General features: G+C 34.9%; 1 protein-coding gene across 1 annotated transcript in view; it reads right to left on the bottom strand.

Annotated features, from left to right (window-relative positions):
* The window catches only part of LOC109409093 (facilitated trehalose transporter Tret1), a 66,075-nt gene extending 49,829 nt beyond the window's left edge, over positions 1–16,246 (bottom strand). Inside the window, exon 1 of the mRNA XM_029870420.2 lies at positions 15,784–16,246. The gene's annotated coding sequence lies outside the window, so the exon portion shown is untranslated. The remainder of the gene's footprint in view (positions 1–15,783) is intronic.
* Between the last annotated feature and the right edge of the window lie 1,481 nt (positions 16,247–17,727).

Here is a 17,727-nt window from a genome sequence, read left to right as displayed (position 1 = left end):
TTTCAACAAGTCATTTGAGAATCTCGCTGGCATGGTTTTTGGAAAAGATTTCCTCTGAAACTCCTTTTGCATAATATTGAAAATTCCTTCGTAAATTGCTTCGGCAACTCCTATGGAATATTTTTCACCAATTTATTTTGGGATAGGTTTTGGCCGATTGTTTTCTTAATTTCATCTTTCATCTTTCATAATTTATTCATAAATTCTTTTGGCTATTATTATAGAAATTACTTTTGAAACACCATTGGAAACGCAATTTTTATAGCAAATGGTCTGGGAATTCTTTCCAAAATTCCTCAGCAAGTTTTGAGGGTATTTCTACGAATTTTCTTTTCAGATTTTCATCCAAAACTCCTTTGCGATTAAGCATTTACTTCAATATTCTTTTGAAAATCGAACTTCCTTTTTAAAACTCCTTCAGTTTATTCGAGAATTTCTGAGTTTCCGAAGGAATTATGTGAGAACTATCAAAAGAATGCCCCACGAAATTCACACGGACGAACCACAAAAGAATATGCAAAAGCAATTGTGAAAATAATCCGTAAAGAAATCGTCCGAGGAATTTCCCAAATTAATGGCTTAAGGAATTACTAGAGAAATGACCGAAAAAGCTACCAATGAAATTTACTAATAATATTTAAAGGGTAATTTCTAAACAAATTACCGGAGGAATTTCCAAAGGAAGTGCTGAACACCGAAGTAGCTCACAAAAGGATCGCGGAAGAAATTCAAGATTAAATAGCCAAAACAATTCTCAAAGAAACTTTCGAATATTTTTTTATGAGAAATACCGACAATGTTTTTAAGAAAATTTTCGAGGCAGTTTACAAGTAATGAAAATTAATAGAAAAAAATCATGAAAAATGACAGAACAAATCACAATAAAACTGCCAAGGAAATTTACAAAACAATTGCAAAAAGAAATGGCAAAGGTATTTCAGAGGAATCATCGTTGTTTCAAAACAAATTATTTCAAGTTTCAAAACGAATTTTCAATAAAATGGCTGATCAAATTTCAATGGAACTACCGCAGATATTCTTAAAAAACTATAAAAAAGGTCGAAGGGATTCTCAAAGAAATTGCAATATAAATAAAGGAATTTACATAGAACTTAGAAAAAATAACGAAGGAATTATAAAGGAATTTCAATAAACATTTCCTTATATATTTTCGCAAAATATCCCAAAGAAGTTGAACAACCAGGGCCGGATCTAAGGAGGGCCGGGGGGCCAGGGCCCCGGGCCCCACACTTTAGGGGCCCCCACAAAACCCTTTTTTGGTTTCTAACATTAACTTTATTTTTCATATTGCTCAAGTTACTGTTCGAAAACAAAGAAAATTTTTTTTGCTTATCTCTCCGAGGGGCCTCCACATCCGCTTGGGCCCCGGGCCCCCGCAATCCTTAATCCGGGCCTGTGAACAACAATTTTCAAAAACATTACTTCATAAATTCACAAAGCAATTCAGGAATAACCGAATCCCAAATGAATTGTCGACAAAATTTATAAATTTGTTACTGATGGAAAAACCGAATGAGTTGTTAAAGAAGTTAACAATGGTTGCAATAATTGCCCACCATATGTCCAAAGAAATGCTTAGTTCGATTTAATTAATAAAATGTTGATATGATCTCCATCATTGATGGTCCACCAAAACACCAACTTCCTGTATTTTACGTATCTCCATAAAATTACTTGTAATACAAGAAATTTATTCAAAATTACAAAATAACAGCGTTGATTCAATGAATATTGAGTTGGAACTGTACATATGAATTTGCTGTGTTGTGTGTAATTTTATGAATTTTGCAATTTTCAGAGTTCAAATTTCTAACAATTATTCTGGTAAATTATTCACAAGCTGAAAATCAAACGGGTAGTCGCGATGAATATTAACCCTCTAATACCCAAATTTTTGATTTTGATCTAAATATCATTTTTCGTCATTTAAAATCGATTTAAACATGTTTTGGAAGATGATTCTTTTTGATTCTCGATTTCGTAAATTTCAGTTTTTGATTTTTCTAATTTTTATTTTTGAACATCCCCGGACTTTTATATTTTTCCTGGAAGCCTATTTGGGGTACGGATTTTTTGAGATTGTATGATTATTGTTGAAATATTTTTATTTTTATTCTTTTTCATAGAAAATATTATTTTCCGTGTAATTTTAAGGAAAATAATTTTAGAGGGTATTCGATTCCCTTAAACTATTAACACAGACAAACAGACGTAACACTCTGATAATTCTCATCGTACACCGATTTAACGGTCTTTTTTCAAAATTTGATTGTTGGCCAACTGTCCAACCGTGGCGCTCGCATAGTTTTTGTTCGAGTTTGACGTTTGCTCACTACCGCCACCTAGTTGGTGGTCGGCCAAACATAGTCCTTTTAGCATTGGGTGAATATGTTTCCGTGACTATGATTTGAATCGAAAAATGTTCGAAATGTTACGTCTGTTTGTCTGTGCTATTAAACTAGGATAGAAGGGTTGGGGAAAAATCTAAAATATGTTAATTGTAGCGATTTAATACAAAATAAACAATGACTTCTAAAAGGTGACCAAAACATCAATTTTTCAATGATTTTTGAAAAATGTAAATACGCTTTAAAATACACCAAAACCATTTTGAGTTATACAAATCAGTCCTAAATATCAGCCAAAAATATAAAAAAATTGATTTTCCACGAAGCAAAAATTACAAAAATGCTCAAACTATACCCCGTCTAAAGGCGGGGTTGGGTATTAGAGGGTTAAAATTTCCTGTATTATACGTGATTTTCTGAAGATTTCGTAGTCTTTGAATAGAGCATCTGCAAGTATTTCAGAGCAACATTTCTGCCCTAAAAATACTAAATTTGAAGGAATGACACGTAACTTCGATAACAAACCCCAAAAAAAGACTGTGTTACCTCAAAAATTGGAAAAGCATTGGGAGTTATAATTGAGGCGTATTGAGTGATAAATAATGAATTTCAGTTTGTTATATTTGAACAAGGCTCTGCAACGCAGCATGAAGAGCTAGACAATTTATAATAAAGCCAGCTGGAAGGAAATCATGTTGAAATTTGGTTTGAGAAAGTGTCTATTGTCTATTGAATTAGTCAACTGTGGAAGTTCCATATGTAACCAAGCAAATTTTATGCAAATGGCTGACATCAGGGGACTCTACCCAGAGCAGTCACAAAAATCATTCTGGATCTACCGTGAATTGAACCTACAGGGGATAGACAAAATGATCGGGACAGGCAAAATTTTCATTTTTAAAAAAATGTTCAACTAGCTGTAACTTTTTGAAAAGTGCATCGAATATTCTACTGTAAGTTCATCAACTAGTTGTGTATCAGTAGTCAAAATTTGGGAAAGATCGGACCATTTTTCACAAAGTTATAAAGAATCTTGAAAAAGGTAAAATTATCCGATAGCCATCTTTGAGCTATTATATCTCCGGATTTCATGAACCGATTGCAATGAAATTTTGACCATTCATTACTTATATAATGAACTCTGAAAAACATTTGACTTAGCTTTACATTTTTAACAAGAGAAAAAGTTATAGCGATTTTTTTTACGATTTTTTAGTAAATTGGTCTATTTTTAATATGTAGGGTATTGGTTCCCTTCTTAAGCATGTGGCTCCCATTTTCATCCTACGAAAAACAAAGGATTGAAGCGCTGTTTGTTTTTTTTTCTTATTTTTGTATTTTTTGTTAGAAGTGAGCACCCATGAAACCAAAAAGAACGGAATCAATCGGTGCCGTAATCGCTTGTTTTCGAATAGGATGAATATGGGAGCGTGAGATTAATGATGGAACACATACCCTACCATTACTTTTTCAATTTGTTGGCGGCTATGTCGTTACTTTCCTTCAAAACACATTTATATATAAGTCAATTAGAGGAAAATTAAATGAACTATAATTTGCATCTTTAATTTTGAAACGTTGTTGAAGTTTTGGATAATTTGGTGTTTCATTAGAAAAATAATCTAATCGTTATAATTTTCTTCCGTGTTAAGAATTTTAAGTTAAGTCAACGGTTTTTCATAGCTCATTATATAAGTCATAAATGGTTTGATTGATTTATCTTTATTTGAGAGACTTTCAGCCCTTGGCTGGTTCGTCTCTCGTCATAAATGGTCAAAATTTCATTTCATTCGGTTCATTGAATCCGGGATATAACAGCTCAAAGTTGACTATCGGATAATTTAACCTTTTTCAAGAATCTTTATAACTTCGTGGAGAATGGCCCAATCTTTCCCAAATTTGAAACACTGATATACAACTAGTCGATGAACTTACAGTAAAAATTTGAAAATGTTTGATGCACTTTTCGAAAAGTTACAACTAGTTGAACATTCTTTCAAAAGAGAAAATTTTGCCTGTCCCGATCATTTTGTCTATCCCCTGTAAATAGCACCAGTTCGATCCAAATTAACTGTACATTTACCAGATTAGCCCAAATTGCTAATCTGTTAATAATTTTCTGTTACCTGCCTTGATCAATTTGCGTAACTTTTAAGAGATGAACCAGCCTAGGGCTGAAAACCTCTATAATAAAGAAAAATAAAATAAAAAATTGCGTAACACCCGTACGCATTAGTGTTGTAATTAACCCGTAATCATTACTGTATTGTTTGATTGTTTAAAATTAAAATGTTATTTTTGGTCATACACCACACTTCATTTTTCCAAAAGATAATGTTTAACTTATCGTTGTTCTAAACAAAATAATAAGCTAGTATAAATAAGCATCACTTTGATGCTTAATTTGACGAATGTAAGTCTGTTGATTGTTCTCACAGTATCCACAGTAATCCCGGATATAGCTCGGGTTTTGTTCAAATGCGCCATTAACACATAGTTGATTTATCGTGCAAAGTTTGTAATTTTAGGTGATTGTTAACGGAAAAATTCTAGGGGGTGCCAAATTTATTCTAGGGGGTGCCAGGCACCCCTGGAACCCCCCCTAGCTACGCCAATGGTGGTAGGATGACGACTTGACGGTACATGGATCGGTTCGCGCCATGTGACTTCATGGGTTGTGCCATTATTGGATTAAAATAGATTTTGAGTCGACTAGGACATTTCCTTTCTAATTTGATACTGCATTGTTCCAACATCTTTGCATGCACCGCGAAGTGGTTTGAATCACATAGAAGAGATAGAGGAGATAGACAGAATGATCGGGACTGGCAAAATTTTCACATTCTAAAAAATGTCCAACTAGCTGCATTTTTTCTCAAAGTACATCAAATATTCTTAAATTTTTACTGTAATTTGATCAACTAGTTGTGTATCAGTGGTTAAAATTTGGAAAAGAGCGGGCTGTGCTAGACGACGTTAGAAAGATTCTAGAAAAAGGTATAATTATCAGACTGCTCACTTTGAGCTGTTATATTTCCGGATTCAAGGAACCGAATGTAATGAAATTTTGAGCATTTTTATGACTAATATAATGGGAGATTGACTTTATTTTAAATTCTTAACACGGAAGAAAAGTATAACGATTAGATTATTTTCCTAATATAACACCATATTATCATGCCAATCCTTCATGTTTATTATCGTATAGCAAATCTAAAAAATATTAAACTATTTGATTTGCATGTTGACTCTATCAAAAGCAATGATACTCTGATGTAACAATCACATTGGCTATATTTAACATTTTCATGGAAAATATAAGACCAATACTGATCTTTATATCGGAAATTCAAGGAATTACACTCAATTCTGTTTTTACACAACTTATGTGGTTTACTACTTATTACCAAAATTGTTTCAAATACTACAACTGGCATCCAACAAGAATCTCAAAAGCAGTCTATTAAAAATTGAATAAGAAATTCCACCAATTATCTACTAAAAAAATATATGAGTATATATTCATTGTTTTTCTGTACAACTTCAATTGTTCTGGTCAATCACGCAGTAGGAACTACGATGTGTACAGTTATCTTTGCTTTGCTTTACTACAATACAAAAAAACCTAACAAACTCAAAGTTTGTCCAAAAGTTACAAAGTTATGTTATAGCTAATTTTGTAAATATTCATAATGCACCAAATGTTGTTATGCATCTAGTGAGAAGCACACGATAACAAGAAACTAATAACCTGGACGGTCCTGAGTCCCGACTTAACGTAATAGGACAGATCGGTGAAGTACTAGATTTGAAGTAATGAGCTGAATTTTAGTATGGCAACAGTGTGGTTGTTTTGTACATTTCTTGCAACATAAACAACATAGTTACCCAAAGTTTTGTTCAAACAGCATCAAATTAGGCAAGGAATCATAATACGCACGCTTTTTGCACCATTTCATTGCAGAAGCGGAGAATTGACCTTCTCACCATACTAAAATTCAGCTCATTACTACAAATCTAGTACTACACCGAACGTGCCCCATTAAAATAGCCCTTCAGTATGAAGAACTAACACCAAAGTAGAAATTCTCAAAACAAAAAAAAACCTTCAAAAACACTTTTTCGCACGGCATTTCAAGTTCCCAATGCAAGCATGTGAGAATGGAAAAATGCTGGTACGCTCATCGAACAAATGAATCTTTCCAAGAACGAAGGATTGAAGCTTTGTTTGTTTCGTTTATTTTATCATATTCATATATTTTGTTAGAAGTGAGAATGTAAGATAACGAAAATAAATATTTCAAGAACAACGGTCCATTTTTACTGGATTTATGTACTCATATCATTGCATTACAGGAATATTGTGAATTTAGTGGCTCTTGCTGAAATTGCATTCTTGACACGCATTTCAAAGATAACAAGCTGCATACAAACAAACAACAGAAAACAGATTAATATCATCCTCGTGAAGACTCGTAGTTGTGTGGTTTGAGTCACCAAGCTTTTAGGAGCACCATGCTATGGGATAAGAATTTAAATCTTGCTCCGGGTGATGAAACTTTTCATAAGAATAGTTTGTTTCTAGTATCGTTTTTTGCCTATTTCAAATGCCAAACACGATCTAACTTTGTAGCACATACGACATCTCACAGCTACACAAGAAATGCTTCAACATAACCTGAGAAAGATCCATGAAGCCATTTCTACAAAACATTTTAAGTACTTTTTTTATGTTACTTAAAAAGTACTAATCTCAGTGGTGTTTATAAACATATTTTATTATAACTTATATATTCTCGCAGCTTATCCGATTCTTCTGATGCTTGTCTCACCATCAAACCAAATGCAGTAATCAGTGCTGAAAATGTCATTTCGACATATCTGAATTCAACCACCAACAGCTCATTTTAGAAGCTGAACCTGAGAATATGATTTATGATAAACTTGTGTGGCTAAAACAGTTCTACTAGAAAGTCACAAAAAAACGATTTTTTTTTCGAATATTTAAGGTAAATCTCACGGGCTATCTTTGAAAAGTGTCAATTGATATTCATGGTGAATAGAATGGTCAGATAGAACAACAACTTTTTTTGCAGACCTCTTGATTTTGATCCATTGACCAAACGCTCCGAGTTACACAATATAGGAAATTATAAGCAAATTATCCCATTCGACTGTAAAAGTACAAGTAATTGTCTCCCTTAGAAAGCTGAAACGATTCAACTCTTTGTAATTGTAAGAATAGAAATATAGAATCCAAACTGAAAAACTTGTCGAGAAAAAAAAAACCTCTCTCAGGGGATCGTCGCACAGTGGGACGAATTCAAAAAAAGTGGGACATTGGGTTTTGCGGCAAAACTATTGGTTATAGCCATTTGGTGTCTTCGGAGGAGTTTCATTGTTTTTTAAGTACTTTTTAGAGGTGTAACATTTTTTAGGTTAAGGGGGTAGTACACCAAGAAATTAATTAGTGGTCAAAATCGAATGACTTCTATGAAAATATTGTAGATTAAGCCATTTTGAGAAACTATGTCGAAGACGGGAACGTTCTGTCTCCAAAACTTACAAAGTTATGAGCACTAATATAAGCATATAGTGTAACTCTAGCTTAAAAAGTGTTTTTTCGACATAACTTTTTTGTTTAAATTTTCTCGGGTTTACAATGTTCAGCAAAGTTGCAGATACTGTAAAAATGCATATCTTTTCTGAAGACTGCAAAGTTCTATCTCACCATTCAAAGATAGTACAATCATATTTTAAATTTTTTAGTACAAATTTCATAACCTTGCAACTTTAAGAGTAGCAGATATTAGCAGTTAAATTTTTGCACCACGCAAACAGTTACTCATACACTATCGAAGCATTCTTAATATTCTTTCAAATTGAAAAGAACCTCTTTAAATCGGGTTTTTCAGTGTAACTTTCTTGATATTTTTTTTAAAATATGTTTGATGTTCTACAAAGTTGTAGAGACTTCAAAACTACATATTTTTGTGGAAGACAGTATTCCCGAGCAGGAGAAAATAGCTGAAGAATAACAAACTCAGGTATGGAAAAACGAATACCTACAACCTGAATGAGGTATTAAGAAGCCCTGCATAAGAGGTAAAATACCTAAAATAATAACTGATGTGTTTCCTGTGCATAGCACGTGAGTAATGACTTCAGGTATGGTAATACCTAAATAATAATCGGCGCGTTTTCCATACAAATAGTGATTTTTCCATAATTGAACAATACCTCAATCAGTCCTCAAAACCAAAATAATAACTCGTTGAGGTATTCTATCAATACCTACAAAATACCAAAATAAGTTATTTTCAATACCTGGACAACCGACCAATACCCTGTTTTGGTATGATACCTGACTTTGGTATGCTCCAGTTATGTGTCAGTTATTCATTCCTGCTCGGGTTGCGCTCTCTTTAAAATTTAACATAGAATATAATTTATTGTGTATTTTCTAAAATATAAATCTAATTTGATCACGGAATCAAGGAATAAGTCGTTTACTATTTTCTTAAAAAAACACATATTTATGAAGCCTTCACAACTTTGCAGAACATCAAATATATAAAAAAAGAAAACAAAGTTACACTGAAAAACCCGCTTTAAAGTGGTTGTTTTCAATTTAATTTTTTTTTTCAAGAATACCGCACGATCCCGTTGTTTCCTATGTAGGTACATAAGAAACATAACAGGATCGCTTTAAAACGGGTTTTTCAGTGTAACTTTTTTGCTTTTATTATATATTTGATGTTCTGCAAAGTTGTGAAGGCTTCATAAATATATGTTTTTTAAGAAAATAGTAAACGACTTATTCCTTAACTTAGAGCCTTTGTGATCAAATTAGATTTATATTATAGAAAATACACAATAAATTATATTCTATGTTAAATTTTAAAGAGAGCGCAATACTGTCTTCCACAAAAATATGTAGTTTTAAAGTCTCTACAACTTTGTAGAACATCAAACATATTAAAAAAAATATCAAGAAAGTTACACTGAAAAACCCGATTTAAAGAGGTTCTTTTCAATTTGAAAAAATATTAAGAATACCACGCGATCCCGTCATGTTTCTTATGTGCTTCGATAGTGTATGAGTAACTGTTTGCGTGGTGCAAAAATTTAACTGCTAATATCTGCTACTCTTAAAGTTGCAAGATTATGAAATTTGTACTAAAAAAGTTAAAAAATGACCGTACTATCTTTTAATGGTGAGATAGAACTTTGCAGTCTTCAGAAAAGATATGCATTTTTACAGTATCTGCAACTTTGCTAAACATTGTAAACCCGAGAAAATTTAAACAAAAAAGTTATGTCGAAAAAAACACTTTTTAAGCTAGTGTTACACTATATGCTTATATTAGTGCTCATAACATTGTAAGTTTTGGAGATAAAACGTTCCCGTCTGCGACACAGTTTCTCAAAATGGCTTAATCTACAATATTTTCATAGAAGTCATTCGATTTTGACCACTAATTAAAAAAATATTTTTTCTATCTTGGTGTACTACCCCCTTAACCTAAAAAATGTTACACCTCTAAAAAGTACTTAAAAAACTATGAAACTCATCCGAAGACACCAAATGGCTATAACCAATAGTTTTGCCGCAAAACCCAATGTCCCACTTTTTTGGAATTCGTCCCACTGTGCGTCGGTAACAAAACCGTTACGTATCTTGATAAGTAACGAAGTTATGAACTTGGCGTCTTCAACAAAGTTGTTCAGAACAACAGTTTCTTGTGAAGACATTAACCTTCTATCTTCATAATTTCAAAACAATCATCTGTCCCACTTTCAAGGGGATTGATTATTTTTTATCAACAATTCAAAAGATTTGCATTACCAGAGTCTGTCTCGGATCGTTGATGCATCGCGTCGTCGTCCTGTGTGCGTGCTTTTAGAGGAAAAAAAAACTAGTTTTCGTGCGAGTCGGTCGTGTGATGCCAGCAGCGGATGACATTTCAGTCTGTCTTGGTTCGTCGTTGCATCGCGTCGTCGTCCTGCGTGCGTGCTCGTCTTCGTACGGGGCGGTTGAGTGTGTTTTTGGAGGCAAAGTGGAAGTGCCGCTTTTTTCATTCGGATCGGCCGCGTCGTCGTCGACAATTTGAATGTGCACATCGTCGTACCCGTGTGTTGTTGTAGCGGTTCAGTGTGATTTCGAGGCCAGTTTGTGGAAGATGCTGCAGCACATACGCACTGGACACTTCGAAGGATGTTTATTGGTGAGCTCGTTCCATTTTATCACAATAATTAATGCTATAGGATGTATCAAATTCTGCTCTGGTTTTTGTGTATTTATCTAACAAATATTGAAATGTTCGTCACGTCATGTGTCGGCGCTAGTTCCAAATGAACATTTAGTTGGTAATAAATATTTTTTCATTTTTTGCATGTACACAAAAATTTGAATGGTTCGTCATCTTCGGTGTCGACATTTGTAATATTTTAGCCCAAATGAATAAATGTTTTGACTCAAATAAAAGTTGCATGAATTTCTGGAAAAAAAGAGAGGGTCGGTAAAAGATAGACGGCGAACCATGCGGTAAGATCTTTCTGATTTATTTATCACGTGTTATTTTCTTAATACTTGTGAATCGATCGCGTTCAGCATTGTCTCGCGCGGAAACGCAAACTACAGATGCGTCGGTGTTTAGCATTGTGTTATCCTTAGTTGCGAATGAATAACTTATGTAGGGTGAGTTTTGAGGCACAATAGATCGCGTTCGTCGTCCAAGGTTTAGAAGGATATTTCTTCGCGAGCGCATTATTAATCGCGAATCAAAACATTAGATTCGTTTACCACGTCGAAATCCTCAACACATCTCCTTTTCCCCTGTCCAAACTGTGATTTCTCGTAGTAACGCAGAGAATTCCTCGGTTATTGGCCTAAGCGAGAATCACGTCATCACTTCCTTCCCTATCCTCAATTGACCTGCATTCGGACTCGGCCGGCGCTGGTATTGCTTATTGAAAAATATTGGGATTGCAGCATTTACACAATGAAGAAAAAGCGAATCCCAAGCATCCTCTGTTGGTTCTTTGTGTAAATGCAGTTGTCCTTGCAATAACAGAGGAGCAACCGCGGGCGGTCAATCATGCTCATGCTCATGCTCACAATTCAAAAGATTTGCATTATCATATTGAAAAATAAAACCTTCGAAGACGTCAGGACGGTAAACATCATGGTTAAATTAGCAACTGTGCAACTGTTCCTTAAGGAGAAACATCAGAGAATACAAATATGGCTGCCACAATGGCCGACTTGGACTCCTACTCACTATTTCAAGAGCACCAATCTCAAAAAATCGAAAACAAATGCGCTCGATTTGGAAAAGCTGCTTCCTTTTGCAAGTGAGCAAAGCCAGGATAAACAAGTGCTGCATGGTTCGATGCTTCGTTCGTCAGATTTGTGCCTCTAAAGTTTGTATGCAAAATTGCAATGGGATTTCTTGATGTTTCACCTTAAGAATAGCATGGAGTGTGCAACAATTGACGGGTTTTTAAGGTGCGCAATAATTGGCGATTCACCCTAGTAGTTGTGGCCATTTTCATTAACGTCACTTTATACTATATAGTTCATTCGTGTCGGCCTAGTAGTTTTGTTGTTGACTTTCAATATAAGAAATCATAAAAAAAAACTCATTTCATAAATGTACCATTTCTCGAGAATAGCTTGACTAATCTTCTTGAAACTATGATAATTGCTGCACAACCCCTACTCCTCCGTGGAACATTTTTCCGTTTTTTTTCGATATCGTGCTCGTGCATTTGGCCGAAATGGCTATTTTCGGCCTCGTTTTTTTTTTATTTTCTTAAACTTCAAATCAATGCCCCTCCCATTTTCCAGAACCGGGAAGGTCAAAACTTCAAATTTTATAAAAAAGACAAAAGCCGTGAGAAATCAGAAATGATGATACTTTGAACTGGTTAAAATGGACCAGCCGAGGGCTGGAAATCTCTATAATAAAGGAAAATAATAATAGTAATAACAACTGAATAGAACAAAAATAATTTCCTCAAATATCTGTAATTTATAGCAACATAGTAGCTTATTTATATTGATCTATATATCTCTTTATACGAAAAACTATAACTTGAAAATGCTTAGGTGCTTCTGGATGCGTTCCTTTTGTCACCCGGAAACTTCTGTAAAATTTCTGCTCATTGAACTTGAAGGTCACATGAAAAACAAGGTCTGATGTATGGGAAGATCGTTCAAAATCGCCTTTTTGTTACTAAACGGCGAAAACCTGGCAATTTAATTCAGATTCGATTTGAAGCTTCAGCTATCTCTTGAGAAGATACTGCAAAACATCGTAAGCAATAAATTATGCCCTGAGTATTTGAAAATACATGCAAAAATATGTATAATTAAACCATCTCAATGCCGTAAGGTGCCTTCGCCATATAGGAATACATGAACAAATAATTTTATTTTTCACACATATCCTACCTTAATATATTAAGAACAAACGCCTTAGAATCTCAGTTCAATATTGCATCAGAATCTCAAATGAACAAATCTAAAGAAGAAGGGCCCAATTAGAATCAGTTTTGCTAGACAAAAACTAGCTATGAAAACAACAAATGTTGCGAACTTAAAGGCAAACTACCCAACAAAACACAATTCCAGGATGACTGATGGACCTGAACCAATTAATGAGACCTCGTCATCCAGTGATCGGAAATGGTTATCCTTTAGGATAATTGGGCAAATTTATGTTGAGTGTTGTATAATATCATACATACCGTTAGTGTTGTATATTGTTAATTTGTGAAGTTGTCTTATTGTGCATTTGTAGAGCTCTCTTTTATTTTTAGCTGCTGGGCGTCAGGTGAAAAATGAAATGGAGCATTTGTAGGGTTCCATATTACTCACGTGATATGACGCCCAACCAAAAAACCCACTGTGATGTCCTTTTAGTAACACAGGTATTGATGATGCGATTGCTTATTTGTAGATTATTTTAGGTTAGTTAAATAGGCGTTAAAGATGATGTTATAAAAAAGAGACTTGTACCAAAACATTTTGTTTATATGTTCCATTAAATGTATGTCATTTGAGCATTTCTAGTGGTTCGAAATAAAATTAGCTCGAGAAGTGTAGCCACAATGATTGCCTATTATCAAGCCGTTTTAGGAAATGATCCATAGGGCAGTTCAGATTGAAACATATTAAAAATTCAAAGCTTCCATATATTCATTACAATCCTTGAAGCAAAACTAGATTTCTGTCAAATTTTCACCTATTTCGGTGCTGATTCAATAGTGGCCCAAAAGCAAAATAGGTTTTTATGGGAATTACTATGAAGATTTTTTTTTTGAAAAATGTTCTCCGTGCTGTAGATCATTCAAACATGGATGAAGTCCTAGGTGTCGGCTTTGTCCATTTTTTTCCTTTTCCAATATTTACTAAAATCTTCACGACACTTTTACTCAACACCACTTTTTCACTCGTAAACTCTGCACTCTGGTACTGAACACATCTGTTCTCGATCACGTCTATCTCCAAACTCCGTGATGTGACTGTATTTAGAATCTGATGCCCTAATGGTCAAGTAAAAGTCAAGCAAGCCGTTTCGTAATCCAAATGTTAGACGGCTTATAGGAAATCTCTAAACCGGGGTCCAATTAGGATTAGGTTTCCTAGACAAGTACAAGCTATGAATGCAGAACAAATATCGTTAACAAGAATACAATCAGTCAAATAGAACACTTTTCCAGGATTGACTGACCTAATGAAACCTTGTCATGCTGCAGTCGGCAATTGTTATCCATTGCATTGGTTTGAGTTTGAAACGCATACTTCGATCCCGAAAAATGAATTGGAACACAAAATCTATTTAAAAAACAACAGTTTTCTTAACAGCCTAAACATTTTGAAGAGCCTTTGAACATTTTGAAAATATTTTTCAAACAAAGTTTTATCAAGAAGAGGAAACACGCTTTCGAATGCATCAAGTCAAAAAAAATGTTTTTAATCTATTTGGTAACTTAAAAAAAGTTTGTGCAGCAGTTTAAAGGTTTTTTTTTTATTTTGAATGTTCTGCAAACAAAACCCCTTTATAATGTATAAATTCTTATAAATGAAAATACTTTGAAAAAAAAATACATAAATTTAAAAATAGTCGTTTGTTAAGAAATTTCTCGCTATGCAATGATATATATGCCCATACTCTCCGGGACACCCGATATTGTTGAAACAAAACATACGGCTAAAACATTATTAGATGATTCCCTTTACCAACTTTTACTCAAATTGGAGCAGTTTCAAAACATTTTATTTTTTTGGAAAAATAATTCGATGCCACACACTCTGAGGTATACCTCTATATTAGGCGTTATGGACAAAGGACAAAGCTTTTATATTTCTCATTAACTTGCGGAGTTTGAAGCCTCTTCTCCAAATATTGAAAAAGCTTTCAATAGAAACTGAATTATATTGGCCAGTTTTTCGCCACTTGGAAGCAAAATGTGGTTTGAACTTCATGCTCGCTGAGCACTTGATAGATTCAAATCAACATTTTACTGAAGCTTTTGGGTGACAAAAGGAACAAGTTCATTGGGCAGCACCCGATTTTTCAAGTTTTAAGTTAAGCAATATGAAGCTGGACCACTCTAATGGCCTCCCTAATAAAAATGTATGATACACTGCTGATAGAGTGAATGATTGTATCATTCACTGTATGATCAAGATGATAGCCCGAAAAGGTTGTTAAGCACGTTGTATCATATTTTTCTATTAGGGCTATTCTACAACAAAGCAATGATCTACGTTATTCTGACTGAATAAAATTTCTCGGAAAATTAGAATTTTCGATTATGTACCTTATATTATATCCGCATAACTTTTCCATAGCTAGATATACTTGAAATCGTATGAAATGTGTAGAAATAAGCTTAAATGTATCGCTAAATCGTTTTCAATTATTTTACTAAATGTTTGGGATTCCGATACATTTACACAAATAACTTATGAATTTTGTGTAAATTTTGCACAATTGGGAATTTTACTGCACTGATATGGTCAACAGCATCTTTCGTGGAGTAGTGCAGATTCATTTTTCATTTTTTTTTACTGTTTTGATCACCGGTTTAATATTCACGTAAGTCATACACCAATCAACTAAAACCTTCCTTGCTTACGGCAATGCAAGCAAACCACACATTAGTCAGTCAACTTCAAGGCACATTTCAGCGCGCGATAACTTTCAGTCTGATGCTTTTATCACAATATATTCTTCATTCGTTCAAACAACGACGGGCGGGCGTTGGGCCGACGGAATGTGCAAACACCATTTGCGGTACGACTGTGCAAAAAAAAAACTATCCTCTTCACTACACTTACACAACAGCCAACCAACCAACTGAACTGATAAGACCGGGATGGATGGATAAAAGTACTCACTTTCCGAGCTCAACCGAATTTATCACAAACACGATCCTTCCAGATGCTCAGGCAGCGGCGGCGGCGGCTGACCGTGATGCTAAATTGTTTCCTTGCTACGATCCAGAAGCTCCGTGTAGATTGGTCCCCGGCTGGACGTGGACTGACAGCAGCTTTTGTCGTTCATCGGATGTCTATACCGGGCGGGCACACCAAGAACGATACGTCCCTATACTTATATGTATGTAATCACTTCAAACTAAACTGCACTGTGGAAAGCCTCCAATCTAATGTCTTCAAGCTGTCCCCTTTCACTGAACACACTTCACACTTTGGTCTTTGGGATAGCGATGATGTCTCCAACTGGTACCGCAAGAAGCGACGTCGTCGTCGGTACTTGTGCTGCTGATCACAATGTGGACGGACGATTCAAACTAAGCCGCGTTGGGTGTCAGACTAAACCACTTCGGGTCGCTTGCTAGTCTACTTAAATTGGCCGCTCATCTATCAAGAATCGAACACCCATCTCGACTCGACTCTCGCTGGACGACGCGATCCGATTTGCGGTTTCCTCTTCTTCGGCGCGCGACCGACGTCCAGGCTGAGAGAGAACGCGAGCGAGAGGAAATGGTGAAGCAAGCGCTCCGATTCTATCGAAAGGGACGGGGTGGATCGCGCCATGCCGGTAGCCGAAAGCCGCACTTGATACACGAGAGCTATTTGCGTGGTTTTTCCGCTTTGATGGGAGAGCGAACGGTTCTCTCTGTTTACAGTTTTCTTTCGATATGTTCGGATTAGAGAGAGAGGAACCAGTGTAACGCATGGTAGCCTGTGGTAGCGAAAGCAGCGCCTGGTGAAAAGTAGATACAGATGGGACAGTGGTTCAAAATGTATTAATTTAACTTTTTTTTCGAAAGTATTTCTAAATAGTACTCTTTTTACTTTTAACATCACGTCTTTACTGGGGCACAGAATACATCTAAGATAGAAAAACAATAGAATTGTTGCTATGTTTTAGTGTTCTTAGAGCAGCACTACCACAATAATTAAATGAGAGATTTCTTCATGCGAATTGTGTCAAAACAATCGATTAATGCTGTTTTCTATAGTTTAGTAACACAACTTTAATGCACTTCAATATTGTTGTATGTTCCTTCCATCAAATATATTATATAAACAATATGATTCACTATCGCGTTCTCCATACATTGAATTGGCGAACAGCTTACAGCACAATCTAGCGTCAAACGTGGCAATCAACCTTTAATTAAACCACATATTTGCTAAATATCTTTGACCGTGTCTCCATGACATTTCCTTTTGTTATGGTCGTCAATCATATTTAGGGATGTACAAGATTCAATTTACGCAAACGAAATCCACTGAAAGTATCTGCATGATATTCGATCCGTATATCTCATTGAGTAATAACTTAGATCTCGAGCGGAAAATTTTTAGTTTAGACTAGAGTTTAGATATAATTCACATATTCTATTTACTGGAAAAGTGGAGATAGCGCTGATTAGAAACTGCTCCATTAGGGTCAGTCTGTGTTTGCGATACTGAAGGCAAAGCAAATATTAAGCTTATATTTTTTTTTAGCTGTCGTACATGAGTGATGAAACATACACAATTTGACGTTTCGCAATTATCATCTTTTTTTCAAAAGCATATTTGTTTTGGAAGTACTGAAAAGTGAAATATGTTTGTCAAATTGCTATAGCTAATGGGGATACTATTTGACTAAAATTATGCTGCGTACATCAACTATGACGCAAACATATGATTTGTTTGTTTAAACCCCATTATATTATTGATCGATAACTGAAAAGATTGTTGTCATCCCTAGTTCATTGCTGTTGACAGCGTGTGCAATTCTGAAGGACATGCGTTTTTAGAGTGTAATAGTTGCCACGTTCGTCACAAGCGGCGCCACTAGCACAGAATAACGGGTCGCCAGAAAAA

Source organism: Aedes albopictus, chromosome 2 (assembly GCF_035046485.1).
Source record: "Aedes albopictus strain Foshan chromosome 2, AalbF5, whole genome shotgun sequence".
Classification (NCBI taxonomy): domain Eukaryota; kingdom Metazoa; phylum Arthropoda; class Insecta; order Diptera; family Culicidae; genus Aedes; species Aedes albopictus.
This window is presented reverse-complemented; position numbering and strand designations above follow the sequence as displayed.